Here is a 13,132-nt window from a genome sequence, read left to right as displayed (position 1 = left end):
AACAATTAAAATGTCAAGATACCTCTTGTGATTAAAGTTCCTGCTGGGGAGAGAGATGGGATGGGAGTTTTGTCTAGCGGCAGCTTTGACTCACCATCAAAGAACAGAACAATATTTTATGTGGATAACTGAGTGGATTAGTAAAGCCAGCCTTTATAAGCGCTTTAAAACAAATGAATGTATGTGAAATGGGGGGTATGGAGAGATGAAGGGCACATTTGCGAGTGGTAGTAAGGGATTCCGAGGAGTTGGTCATGGAGTGGGTGGGGGCGCCAAAAAAAGACTATCGCACAGGGCGCCACCAGCCCTAAAGCCAGCCCTGCATCCAAGGCACAGCACACATAACAGCACAAGCTGCACATACATAGATGGCACCGGAAAGGCAGAAACCAATGCAAGCATTCTAACGCTAGGAGGAGGTTATTGAGCTCACACAGAGAACAGGCATGACACATGCAGCAATATGTAGCCAACACGCAAAGCACCTGCAGTAAGGGAGGCTGCATTGCATACTTCCCTCACACTAGCAGATCAGGTATAGGGTGTTGAGCAGAAGCACACGCTCACCCCCATACAAATGATACAGACATAATAATGTGGATGTTTCTCGCATCCAGAACAGATACAACAAAACAGCATCGACAGTGCAAGCTTCAATAATTCAGGCTCAAAGAAAAGTAACAGTATAGAAATATCAATTTAAGTGTCGCTCCTGCACAGCAGAAACAGCACAGGTAGCAGCATTTCAGACATTCCTCGCTGTTGCACCTAACATACAACAAATGCAAATAACATACAAGCACATGTAGCAACTGTACACGCTTCACCCACACACATTACAGGTTCACCACAGACAACGCCAGTGGAAGCTCCTCCCACAAAGAAAGGCGCATCACAAGCAGCAGCGCAACCTTCTCTCAAGCACTCAAGTCGGCCCTGTGTGCGTGCACGTATGTGTGTGTGTGTGTGTGTGTGTGTGTGTGATTGGCCCTTATACATAATCCTATGCATGATGTAGTTTAGAGGGTACCAACATGACCATCATCTGAACTCCTGGAAAGCTTTGGGGTTCAGGGCTCGCTCTCATTTGTTATATGCTTTCAGAAATATCCTTTGAGCCCCTTTATTGGCTATTCTCCAAACTTACAATACCGTTCATTCGAAACACACTTTGCCTTTCACTGAACCCAATCATATTTCACAGTTAAGCGATAGTAAAGTTTGGTTTGTGTCCCAAAATGCCCTTCATTTGAGCCTCAATATTATAAAATGCAAGCTCTTTCGTTGCCTTTTTTGGAACCTAGGAAATTCTTATGGCACTTAAGCCAGAGGATCTCTCTGTCTGGAAGCCACAAACTAGTTAATTTGAGCCATAGAATCCCTTATTTGGGCCAAGAAGGACACATCCTAAAGCCCAAAAAGTCCCAATTTAAGGCGCATAATGCCAACATTAAAGCCTCAGACGTGTGTATTACAAAAGGCTGCTAGTTTCAGTGGCAGAATGCCCCCTTTCTTAAGGATATTACAAACCTGTAATTTGATCTGTAGGCTGCCTCCTATTTGAGGTTATATGTCAGAATTTACAAAAATATTGCCTCGTTGTGTATAGATGTTCTATGACTAACACCAACTGGGTGGTGTTTGAAGACACTATTTATGTCAGTCAATATTCTGAAACGATAGTCTAGTGCCACTCCCTAGTTTGAACACAAGGACATCAGATGATGATTTCAGTGACACATTTTAGAGCATGGTTACTGCTCTACACCTCACTTAAGTTTATATTTGAATAAAAAGTAATTGTTTGAGCTCCAGCGCGATGTATGTTCTAATTTAAGTAATCAAAGTCCTCTTGTGCTGAAGGAAAAACTCTGGTGACATTTGAGCAACAAAACAATTTCACTCTTATTCAGAATCTCTGATTTGAACCTCAAATGTCTGCTTTGTGAGCTTCAAAAAATGTTTTTGTGCCCCAAAAGCTTCTTGCACTTCATTTTATCCCTACACTACTTCTTATTTCAGCCTTAAAATTCCTCTAATTATAGCTTTAGAATATTTTCTTCTAGGCCAGAGAATATCTCTCAGATGAACCCTTGCCAGCCTCACATTTGAGCTTTAGACTGCGTCTAATTGGAGCCAGAGTATCACTTATTTCAGGCCAACATGCCTTCCATTTGAGCCATAAAAATCCTTTGCATTGGTACCTTTGTTTGGGTCTTTAATCCATCCTACTAAAGCAGGGGCCTCCAACCTTTTCTGTAGTGAGAGCTACTTCTGATCAATGAAAACCATTGTGAGCTACCAGAGCCAAGCAAATTGCGCATTGCTCCCAGACAGCCCACACAGTCAGCTTCATTGACTTTAAGCCTAATTTCCATATATACAGTTTGTTACAATGCTTCCCTCTGAAATTATCACCTTGATTAGGCATTTGGGAATGTTTCTGAGAGACATAACTGTGGCAGCTTCTCTTGGGACATATTGCAGCCACCGTCAGCCTGAGATAAGAACCTTCGAAGCGACCTGTGTACGATCCAAATGCCCAAAGGGAAAACATGGCAGTGCGCACCCTCCTCAGAAAGTGTAGAGCTTATGGATGGAGGGCCAGATCTATCAAACGGTTTTACCCATTTTGTGTCTATGGGAAAATGTGTTCATACATATGGCCCAGAGTCTCTTCAAGTGGTGAATGCTGACGGTTCACAGGCGTCTTGCAGTGACACTTCAGGCAATCTCAGATTCTAATCAACCCCCTCCCATGTGTGCAAGGACTCACCGCCCAACCAGCTAGCGCCATGCTTCACCAGCATGCTCCCTGTTCCTTTTGTTCATAAATCACGCGAGTTTTCGCTGGGATTAAAATGGCGGCAGTTTATTACAACACATTCAGAGAGTTGTTACATTGTACATCAACAGTTCTGCTGCAGCTTGTGAGGTTGCTTTCCATGGCTCCCTTTTTACATTCACCTGGTGTGACCGCATTGACTGGTTCAAAGGTCGTCCTCCAATCCGTGTCTACCATTTTCGCTGGCTCTGCGCGGCAAGGCTTTCGTCCTGACCAAGGAAGGCGTTGTATGCGGCCCCCATCTGGTCTGCCTTGCGAACAGGCCGGTCCTTGAGTAAGAAGGTGAACCTAGTCTGAAACATACAGTGAAGAAGAAAGAAGCTTGAAGTGGACATTTGAGGACAGTAAATAACAAAATTTCAATCTCAGTATTTTAAAGGGATATAAAAAAGGAAACGCTTGTTTGCAGTTTTGTATAACATGACCTCTACCCAGAGCCACTGGGAAGCTTTACGTGAGCAGCAGCCACATTACACAAGGTAGTGTTTACTTTTTTGTAGGCACAAGAATGACAAGGTTTAAGCCAACATTGAGACTCGCACCTGGTTCCCCATTTCCAAATAGGGCGCCTATGATTGTGAGGCCACGTCGGCTTTTCAAACTGACTCCTCTATTCAGAGTGCAAGAATTAACACATACAAGGGAAATAAGCACAAATCAGTTCACACAGCCATTGGTAGAAAAAGCTGAATAAACAAAGAAAAGTCAGGCTGCTCAGTGCTTGCTACCAATACAGCTGATACACATAAAACTGTGAATTATGTGATAAACTCTGACGTAGAACCGGGGTTAATTCTGAGGTAATGTAATAAAACAAAAGCAACTCAACGATTGGCGAGGAGCAAATACATGAGCAAAATGACGATTTGAGTGAAGTGCCTTATCACGCTGCTTTTATTTCATCAATGTGACTAGGCCCTTGTAGTCACAATGATTAAATGAAGGCAGTGTTTCAGATTAAATGAAAGCCGCGTTCCACTTTTTTCCTCTTCCATTTGAAATTTCCCACTGATTTTTTTTAAATAATGAAGTACCTCTCACATCTAGGAAGTCGGGGTGTCCAGGTTTGCACTGCCCGTGCTCTTGATCCGAGCGCCGCTCCACCTGCGTGGAATGCAAATCAAAGTCCTGGGCCTCATAATGAGACCTTGTTGTGGAAACTGCTGCTCCGCCTCTCTGCTTCTCCAGCCACACAGGTTGTGCAGGATGGAAGTTCGCTGCCGAGCTACTGAAGGCAGACAGCGGGGTTTCCCGTGTGCAGTCTAATACTGCTTGTGCTGAGCTTTTGGCAGTGATTTCACCCCTCCTCGCCCAAGCTAAGCTCAGTTCAGCAAACCTGAGCATCTGATTTGGGTGAGGGCGACATGCACTGAAACGAGGCCTTAATTTAAGCAAAACAATAAAGATGGGCTAAAAAGAGATGTTGAAGCACAAGCTACTTATAGGATATCGGGGCTCCCGATCGACTGGTTGGAGACCCCCGTATTAGAGCTAAGGAATGCCTCCCACCTGAGCCTCAAAAAGTACATGATTTGAAGCTTAGAATGTCCTGTCAGATCCATTAAGAACTTTCCACTTAGCCTTAAAATGCATACTCTCATGTGAGTCACAGAATGCCTCTCATTCGAACCCTAGAATATCTCCATTTGAGTCATAGCATGAATCCTACTGAAGGATGCTAAAGGCTTTCATGTGAGCTCTAGAATTTTCATCTGAACACCAAATTGTCTCATAAAAGGAACTCTAGAATTTATTCGATTTGAGTCTGAAAATGCATCTGGTTTGAGCCCAAGAACGTCTTTTAGTTTAGCTCCACCATACTTATCAGAGCCCCAGACTTTTACTCAAGTAAGCCATACCATGCCCTATTTCAGCAATGGAAATTTCCCAATTAGAGCACCTTTTTGTTCTAACGTGTTTTCTACGAGCCATCATATTCTTTCCTGTTCCGATTTGTGAAGACTGTAATTTTGGCCTTAGAATGTCTTTAGTTTAAGCCATAGAATGCTTCCATTTTCAGCCCTAATAAACCTTGAGCTTCAGCCCTGAAATACCTTCAATTACATATCTATAACACTTCAAATGTGAGCTTTAGAAAGCTTCTAATTTCAGTATTAGTATCTCTGCAATTTCAGACCTACAAGGCCTCTTTTTCCAACTCTCCAATAAGACATATTGCAGACCTCGAAATACCCTTATTTCTTCTGATAAAGCCTTCATTTTCAGCCTTAGATTACCTCCAGTCCGAACTTTGCCCTAGAATGACCTCCCATTGCAGACCTAGGAGTTCTCAAATTTAAACTCAAGTGTGCCTCTCATTTGATATCTAGAATGCCTCCAACGTCTGTCCTAGAATATCCCATTTCATCAAGTAGATTGCCAGCAGGTGGTGTCTGACATTTGCAGTGTTACACAATACGGGCACGGTCGGCTTCCATTATCCTACATTCCGTGCAAAGTGTATGCATCACCACGATGGTGATAAAAAACGGAGAGCAGCACGATTCCCACTGTCGCTCCTTCGCAGAAGTACCTATTTTGTTCTTTGCTCCTTTCCAAAATAGATGTCACCAGTTTCTGAACTAACTACATAGAACAAGTAACCTCACCCTGGAAAATTAAGCTAATTTTGGTTTGTATAGACTTTCTTTTTCTTTTCAAATTAAATATATCACATCCTATGGCGATATTTGGCTGTTGAAAAGTTGCCAACTGAAACAACTGAACGGGTAACTCGGTGTTTTTTGTCAGCCATTTTGTGGAAGCAATGCTGTAATGTAGGTGCATGCCCAATAGAGTGTTTTCTAACTCTTTGGTGAGTAGTATGACGCTTCCCTGCCGCTGGATGCCCGTGTCATGTCAGCCAGGTTGTTCTGTTAGTATATTAGTACTATATATTAGTATAGACAACAAAATGGCCCTGTCAGGAAAACAACTTAAACTAGGAAAACCTTTTCAGTCAAACAGCAAGCGAGACATAAATCGGCGCATGGCGGTTTCTGCGGAAAAAAGGAAACAATGTCCCTTCTTTGCACTGCCATTCATTCTGTACTTGTAAATATTTGTCACTTGTCACACCGAACGAGTACCTTTTTTGCTCTTTCTGTCACCTAATGGAGCAACCGATATTATGATTTGAATGACTTGAATACTATACAAGGACCCCAATAAAATATATTGCGAATTTGGTTGTGGTGTTGTATTTCTTTTTTTATTTTTTCCATAGAAATTGTTGTCCCGACCAGACCATTTTGTTGTCTATACTAAACTATACCCAGGTCATGCGGTCCATTGGGTTACCCCATTGTTTTGTTCTGATGTGTTAGTAAGCCAAGCTCACTTGCATAATTTTTTTAATCAAAGGAGGATCCCTTGTTTTGAGTTTAGAAGGCCAGTGACATGCTTGGTAGTCCCGTGGTTCTTTCCACAATGATCACATGAGCATCATCATGCTTGATTTTCCAGAAGAGCAGTACTGATACCTACCAGCCTATACCATATCAAGCTCCTGAAAAGACCAACACTGTTAAGGCTTTCGATCTGGTAGGATGTTGTTGTTCAGTCCTTCCCTGGAATCATTAGCAGCAAAGTTCTCCAATCACAATGGAGTGATGCATCAGATGTGTAAGGGAAGCGTTACACCTAACTTCACCTTACTGGCCCTTTGGAAATCAGATTGCATTTTTTTTTTAGCAGTGAGGTCATTTATGCTATCTAACAAGTGAAAAAAACATTCTTACTGAATGTGGGAGGATAATTGAGCCTTTCCCATGCTGGAGCAGGACACTGCCCTATCTAGGCACTTCAAAGCTCGCCTTAGGCCCATGGGCCGCCCATCCTGTTTCATTAAATATGCAAAAAACATCTATATGTTTTCTTCCCTGATTAAAATGCCCATAAGAAATGTGAAAGGGACACCATGGATAAGAACTTTATAGAATTATGTATTTGTTGTGTCAGTTCGAGCTGGCGAAAAGGTGGCACTTTTATCAACCTCCCGGACAGTGTCTACTCTGAGATTAGGGCTCTTACTGCAGCTGCTCTATCCAGTTATTAACACAATGCTGCTTCAATAATTATTTGTACCGCTGACAAATCTTCCTTTACCTGTAAGGGACCGTCCAGTGAATGATTGCTCCATATATCTCAAAACCTCGGCTAATGTCCTCAAATATAGCAATATTGTAGAATGCTAATTGTTGGGGATATTAGGGAGGCAGGACTGGCTAAAGAGAACTGGTTTTCTCTACCTCGGATGACCCCTTTTAACACTCCTCTGACTACGGTTGAATTTTTCAAAATTATCCTAATCATTTCATTCCTGTTTTGAGATTTTAATTTTGGCAGATTTTAACATAATCTACTAACACCCACACCTCCTCCTCCTCTGTGTCACTGATAAATACTTTAGGATGATGGACCCTGTGGCTGCTCCTTGTTCTTACACATCCTCTGTCCGGAAAAGACCAAATGTATGTCTTGCTATTACGCCAGATCCTATTGGAGCTAACAATTGCAAAGGCAATACAGGATTTTCTTGCTAGTGGTCCGCGACTCTAGGCAAAGCAAAGTTATTTTGTGAAGGTCGCTGTTGTGTTTTTCTCAATGCTCCCGGGATCTATGAGCTTTACATAGCTCATGCTCATGGTTGTGGGCCACCAAATGGTAAAATTACTTGGCGAGAAAGCTTGTACAAATACACTTTTCAATGACAGGCCAGATAATATGAAATTCTAAAAAGCTCCTGTTGCAACAGAAATGTACCTTGCATAATTTAGGAGAGTGCACCACTGCACGGTGTTATGCTACCAGAAAAGTCACTAGATACCTCCAGATGTTTTATTTTCTATCTCAGTGAACACAACAATCATGTATGTTCACCGAAGACTCTGTAATAACATGAGACCCCACAATATGACTCTGAGGTCCGGAGAGGCGTGCAAACTGAACGCCTCTCCCAGAGTGACTAGTGCCTTCTCACTGAGCTTAGAGGGGCTAGCAGGTTTAACAGCAAATGGTACAGTAACCGAGGAGAGAAGCCTACTGATGTCTCCTAGAAAACGATCTGTACAGTCGCACGCAGCTGAGTTCCTTGCACCATGGACCCGAGCCATGGCTGGAGAATGAATGTTTACACTGCAGGCGAGTGAATGGGGGAGCATGGAGTGCTGGGTGTTGTGTATTGTGCTTATTAGAATGGGAACAGGAGTCTGACTTGGAACTCTGGTGATTGAATAACGCACAAGTTGAAGGTGCGTCTGCTTATGTTTTTTTCTAGATTGAAGGACATTTTGGAACACTTCTGTCTGTCCCTTGAAGAGAGGTGGGGGATTATTCACCTTTAATGTGCAAAGGATACCCCTGGACCCTCCTGCTTACCCTGTGTCACAGTTGACATATATGTGTGTAATGGACATTGATAATGTCTCTCCCTCCTTTGTAATTTGGTTTCCAAATTCTGTGAAAGCCTATACAAGTCCACCCCTCTTCCTACTCTTTAGACTAGGTAAAAACCTCGAATGGAGCATCCTTTGTGAAACTGCCCAAATCCCATAAACTAGAGGCAACCCAAAACAATGAGGCGCTTTGTAAATCACACCTGCCACCCAAGGATAAATACTGGGCAGAAACCCCAGCATAGTGCTGCAAAGATTTCTCATTGATACTGTCCATACTCCACCCAGCAGTGTGGGCAAGAAGCGTTTTGAGTTCCAAAGACAGATACCATGCCAGGTTTGTAAAGAAATTCCCTGTAAGAAGAGCTGAAGACTCCTGGAGAAAGAGGAACTATCTGCTGGATACAGGAAATTACCGGACTGCATTCCCAAACCGAGCTCTCGCCTCCGCTGACAAGGATCTTCGACCCTGACCCTGCTGTAAGTGCTAATCTGCCTTGAGAGGCTAACTCGCAATAAGTAGGGTGCCGGAAGTGTCCCGGGCGGTGGGACACTATCTAGAAGAGCGAACTACTTTTGTGGTAGAAGGGCATATATCTACTTTCGCTGGGAGGCCTGGGGGTATCAGACATACAAGGAACTATTGCCAACCTTGGACTTTCAGTGTGTGCCCTTGGCTTCCCCCCAAATGACCTTGAGTGTCCTCGGTCCTCCTACCTGTACCGGAAGAGATTGGTGAGGTTGCAAGTGAGGTGGTGAACTTTCAACTCTTTCACGCTCTTCCAAGACTGTCCAGCGGTTATGGTGATATTTGGATGTAATGCCTTGCTTTTTGTGAGCTTTTGAGTGTCTGCTTGTGAACAGTGTTTCAAGAAAGATAACATTATATCCTACATGCCCCGCGTGCCACATAAACTGAGAAAGCTGATAGGCTGTGAATGGTTGTGGAAAACCCCTTTATTAAAGGCAAAAGATTGTGCTCTTTTGCTTGTGAAAACCTCTGTCAAAATATGCATGCTGGGTTTGTTAACTGGGAAAATCTGCGTTAAAGATAATAGGGAGTGGCTTATTGATTATGAAAACCCAACTTCACAGACAGTAGGCAGGAGTTGTTTAGTGTGAAAAGCCTATTTTACCTTGCTTGTGATTACTCTGTGTTCATTTCTTGGGTGATTAGCTCTGCGTAGAATAAAGTATATTTTCGTTCTACAGTAAATGGTTGGGCTAATGGTGGTTTAGAGTGTTACTGTTTCTGCTGAGTTTCTTCCCCACAACCCCTCCGTCCTTAAGCCTTGTTCTGCTCTGTCTCATTATCCTGAGGGTCAACTAATGAAGGGATATTTGGTGTGCAGTTTTAAATCAAGTGTTAAGGTGACTAAGGGGCACCCTATCAAAAAAAAAAAACAACTTCAATTGACACAGTTCAAGTCCAATAACCCATGATTGTCCTGGGGCTCCTAAAACAGTTCTCACAGTACAAATTCTACTGGAGCTCAAACACCAGTGCTTCATTTGAGCCCGTGGTTTCCAGTGCGGGGACCAGCCCTTATTTTTGAGGACCAGCACTATTTTTTCTGCCTCAAGCATCTACTGCGAACAAGAGACACACATGGAAAGAAAGAGGAAGAGAAAAACGAAAAGGCATCACAGAGAGACAACAGAAAGCTGCAAGAGTGAGCTGAAGAGGCAGGGAGTGGCTGTAAATTGATTAAAGAGGCCCGAGATGGCTTCAGGTTTACGCTGCCTCATTATTCTGTGCTCGCACATTTAATTGCAGCAGCCGCATGTTTCAGAGGAGAAATTTGGGCACCGGCACATTTTTATTTACATATTAAGCACTATCGAACACTATCCATCTCCACTGAATTGGGTAAGTACTAGGTTTCTCTGGACAGTGCTTCAAAGAGTACCACACTGATTACGCGCATTAATGTCACCAGTGCCTTCCTATATGTTGAAAACCGGATGCTGTCCTCCAAACTGACCTGAGGAACATTATTTTCCTCAGCTATAGTACATGTCTGCTTTAAAGGCTTTAGATTGGGGGCCATCGAGGCCCAGTCTGCAAGTCCTTCTAGGGCTTATTATGTGCATCAATGTCAGGCTCTGGCACTGTTGCGAGAGTAGCTGCAGTTCACTGAGGATAGGCTAAACTGACTGCAACAACTGCACCAGCGCCCTGAATTACCCACTCCTTTCCACTGTGGGGGGTCAATCATCTAGGAATTGGCTGGGGCACTAGATAAATGTTTATGTCTTTTTGAGATTAGGAATTCATGAGGTTGAATTTTGGTAGTGCAACTTTGCCTCTCATTCATGGAAGAACAAGCATTTTGCAATGGGTCTCGCATTTGCTCGAGTTAGAGCTATTAGCGTTGTAAATTCCTAACAGGACTTTTCTTGCCACATAAATTGAAAATGAAAAGTAAAACAGTTGACATAAGCGAGCTGATTCAAAGCGCCACGGCTGCCATTAGCGCAAAGGAGAGACACAAAAGGAAAAAGAAGTTCGCACACAGTCAAACATATCGGCAATCGTGCAATTATCCATGTGACAAGGTGATGTCCAAGTTCCAAGGTGGTAACCAAACCGCCCCAAGGCAGCACAAACGGAAAGCATTTACCAATGACGTCAATGGATTTTTGAAAGGCAAGCCCACGAATGAGTGAAAGTGATGGGCATGCGGTGGGCATGGTTGAAAGCCCACAATACTTAAAACAGGTCAAAGCGCTTGCACGTTCGACCTAAGAAGGGTAATAGTAGCACCTCTCTTTACAACACCTAAAATGCTGTACACAAACAGAAGTTATTAATATGTTCAGGAGAAGCTACTGGGATTGCAGCTTGAGGTGTTCTGATGATGAAATATTCTTATATTCATACTGACGCAGTTGGAGTGGGACAACTGTTGTGCTGTAATGATCATGGAGGGATAGACTGGGGCTGTGGAGACATGTTCAAGAAGGGACAAGCTGCCGATGTGGAAAGATGTTCTTATCGGAGAACGTTTTTCATGCCAAAGGACAGGCAGTGACATTGAAAAGAGGTCTTTCAAACAGAATGTTCTTATACGGTATTGCTGCTCTGGGGAATAAGACATTGGAGAGATGTCTGTAGCAGACTGTTTTTATAGCAGTAATTCTCATAAATTGAATCTACTGTATCAATAGACAAACATAAGATTGAATTGCAAATTCTCACCCACTGCTGTCACGTCTGAGCGCAGGCTGGGGCCTATCTAAATTCCATCCGTTTCCCTTCAGTCTACGTCCCTCCCTCCCCGTTTTTTTTTTTTTTTTTTTGTTACTCTGCTTTAAAAAAAAAAAAAGAAAAAAAAAAAATGTTTTTGCCCAACTACTGCCTCTCTGCACAGAATTTTGCTCAATCCCCAAAGGAGGCGAGTTGGAAGGCATACTGCCTTTGGAAAAGAGACAGTTCCTCCGTTGTGTGGAGACACTTTCAATATTTTTTTGAGCGTAACGGATCATGAAACTGTAACCCAGTGCGCCCATCTGTAATTTTGGGACAGAAACACGGCGCAGATGTCTATAGTAAATCAGGACTGAAATATGCATATTACTGGGAGCTGCAGCTCGCATTCACCTCCTGCTGCTTTCAGTATAAATGTCTGCACAGCTCTACATTTGCACATCCACACAGCGTGCTGTGTCTTTTGCAGAATTGTACTACAAATGCACGTTGTGGACCTGTGTACTAGACATGCACCTACTCACTGTGATATAAACCTGCTTCCTACCTGCACCAAACATGCTCCATTAAAATAAAAGCTAAATCTGTGACGGTGTGATATTACACAAGCACAGCCACACTGCTTGGTTTATCTATTACAGAACTGTTCCAAGTGCGTTCCATCACCTTCAGGTTGTATCTAGTATAGAAATGGACCATGGGTGTCCCATCACCTTCAGGTTGTATCTAGTATAGAAATGGACCATGGGTGTCCCATCACCTTCAGGTTGTATCTAGTATAGAAATGGACCATGGGTGTCCCATCACCTTCATGTTGTATCTAGTATAGAAATGGACCATGGGTGTCCCATCACCTTCAGGTTGTATCTAGTATAGAAATGGACCATGGGTGTCCCATCACCTTCATGTTGTATCTAGTATAGAAATGGACCATGGGTGTCCCATCACCTTCAGGTTGTATCTAGTATAGAAATGGACCATGGGTGTCCCATCACCTTCAGGTTGTATCTAGTATAGAAATGGACCATGGGTGTCCCATCACCTTCATGTTGTATCTAGTATAGAAATGGACCATGGGTGTCCCATCATGGTACATATTCTGTTTACTGTCCTGGATTATGTAATGCAACAGATATTTATACAGCACTGTATTGATCTTAGTATGGCCTCCTAATAGTGTACCCCACAAGCACCCGACACTGCACATCCTAAACTGAGAGGGTAAATCAGTTTAGAGGTCCTGAAGTTGAGTGGGCAGCATAAGGAGCAACTGTTGGAATGCAAGAGCCACAAAGATGTCAGGTGAGGCGAGCCCAAAGGTCTCTGGAGTGAAGAGGAACCTCCAGACCCAAGGGTGAGCATGAGTTTCAAGTGATCTGCTGGCCAGTGGGAAGTAGCGATGTCTAAGCGTGAGGAAGAGCTTTAAGGTCTGATGATGCGCATGTAAATTAGGGATCCAAGGGGGAACGTGAGCAAAGGGACCAAATGGGGAGCGGCAGATTTAAGGCCCGAGGGTCCATTTCTATTTTTTTTTCGTTCATCTCTCCTGTTGTGCCTGCTCCTTGCCCATATATACCCCTCTCTCATTCCTTAGTTTCGCTTAGGGGCTCTTTCTTTTGCTGTTTGTCTATCTCACCCCTACAAATTCCCCGTCCATCTTTAATTTCTGTTTCATTTCTG

General features: G+C 43.3%; 1 protein-coding gene and 1 long non-coding RNA gene across 14 annotated transcripts in view; one reads left to right on the top strand and one right to left on the bottom strand.

Moving 5' to 3' along the window:
* The window catches only part of LOC138293000 (uncharacterized), a 64,067-nt gene extending 60,057 nt beyond the window's left edge, over positions 1–4,010 (bottom strand). The window contains exons 1-2 of the long non-coding RNA XR_011202869.1: positions 3,880–4,010; positions 2,968–3,138 (exon numbers count right to left, since the gene is read on the bottom strand). This is a non-coding gene — a long non-coding RNA (uncharacterized lncRNA). The remainder of the gene's footprint in view (positions 1–2,967; positions 3,139–3,879) is intronic.
* Positions 1–13,132, top strand: part of NFIX (nuclear factor I X) — a 1,024,880-nt gene that overhangs the window by 267,255 nt on the left and 744,493 nt on the right. The gene's annotated exons all lie outside the window — the stretch shown is intronic.

Source organism: Pleurodeles waltl, chromosome 4_2 (assembly GCF_031143425.1).
Source record: "Pleurodeles waltl isolate 20211129_DDA chromosome 4_2, aPleWal1.hap1.20221129, whole genome shotgun sequence".
NCBI lineage: Eukaryota > Metazoa > Chordata > Amphibia > Caudata > Salamandridae > Pleurodeles > Pleurodeles waltl.
This window is presented reverse-complemented; position numbering and strand designations above follow the sequence as displayed.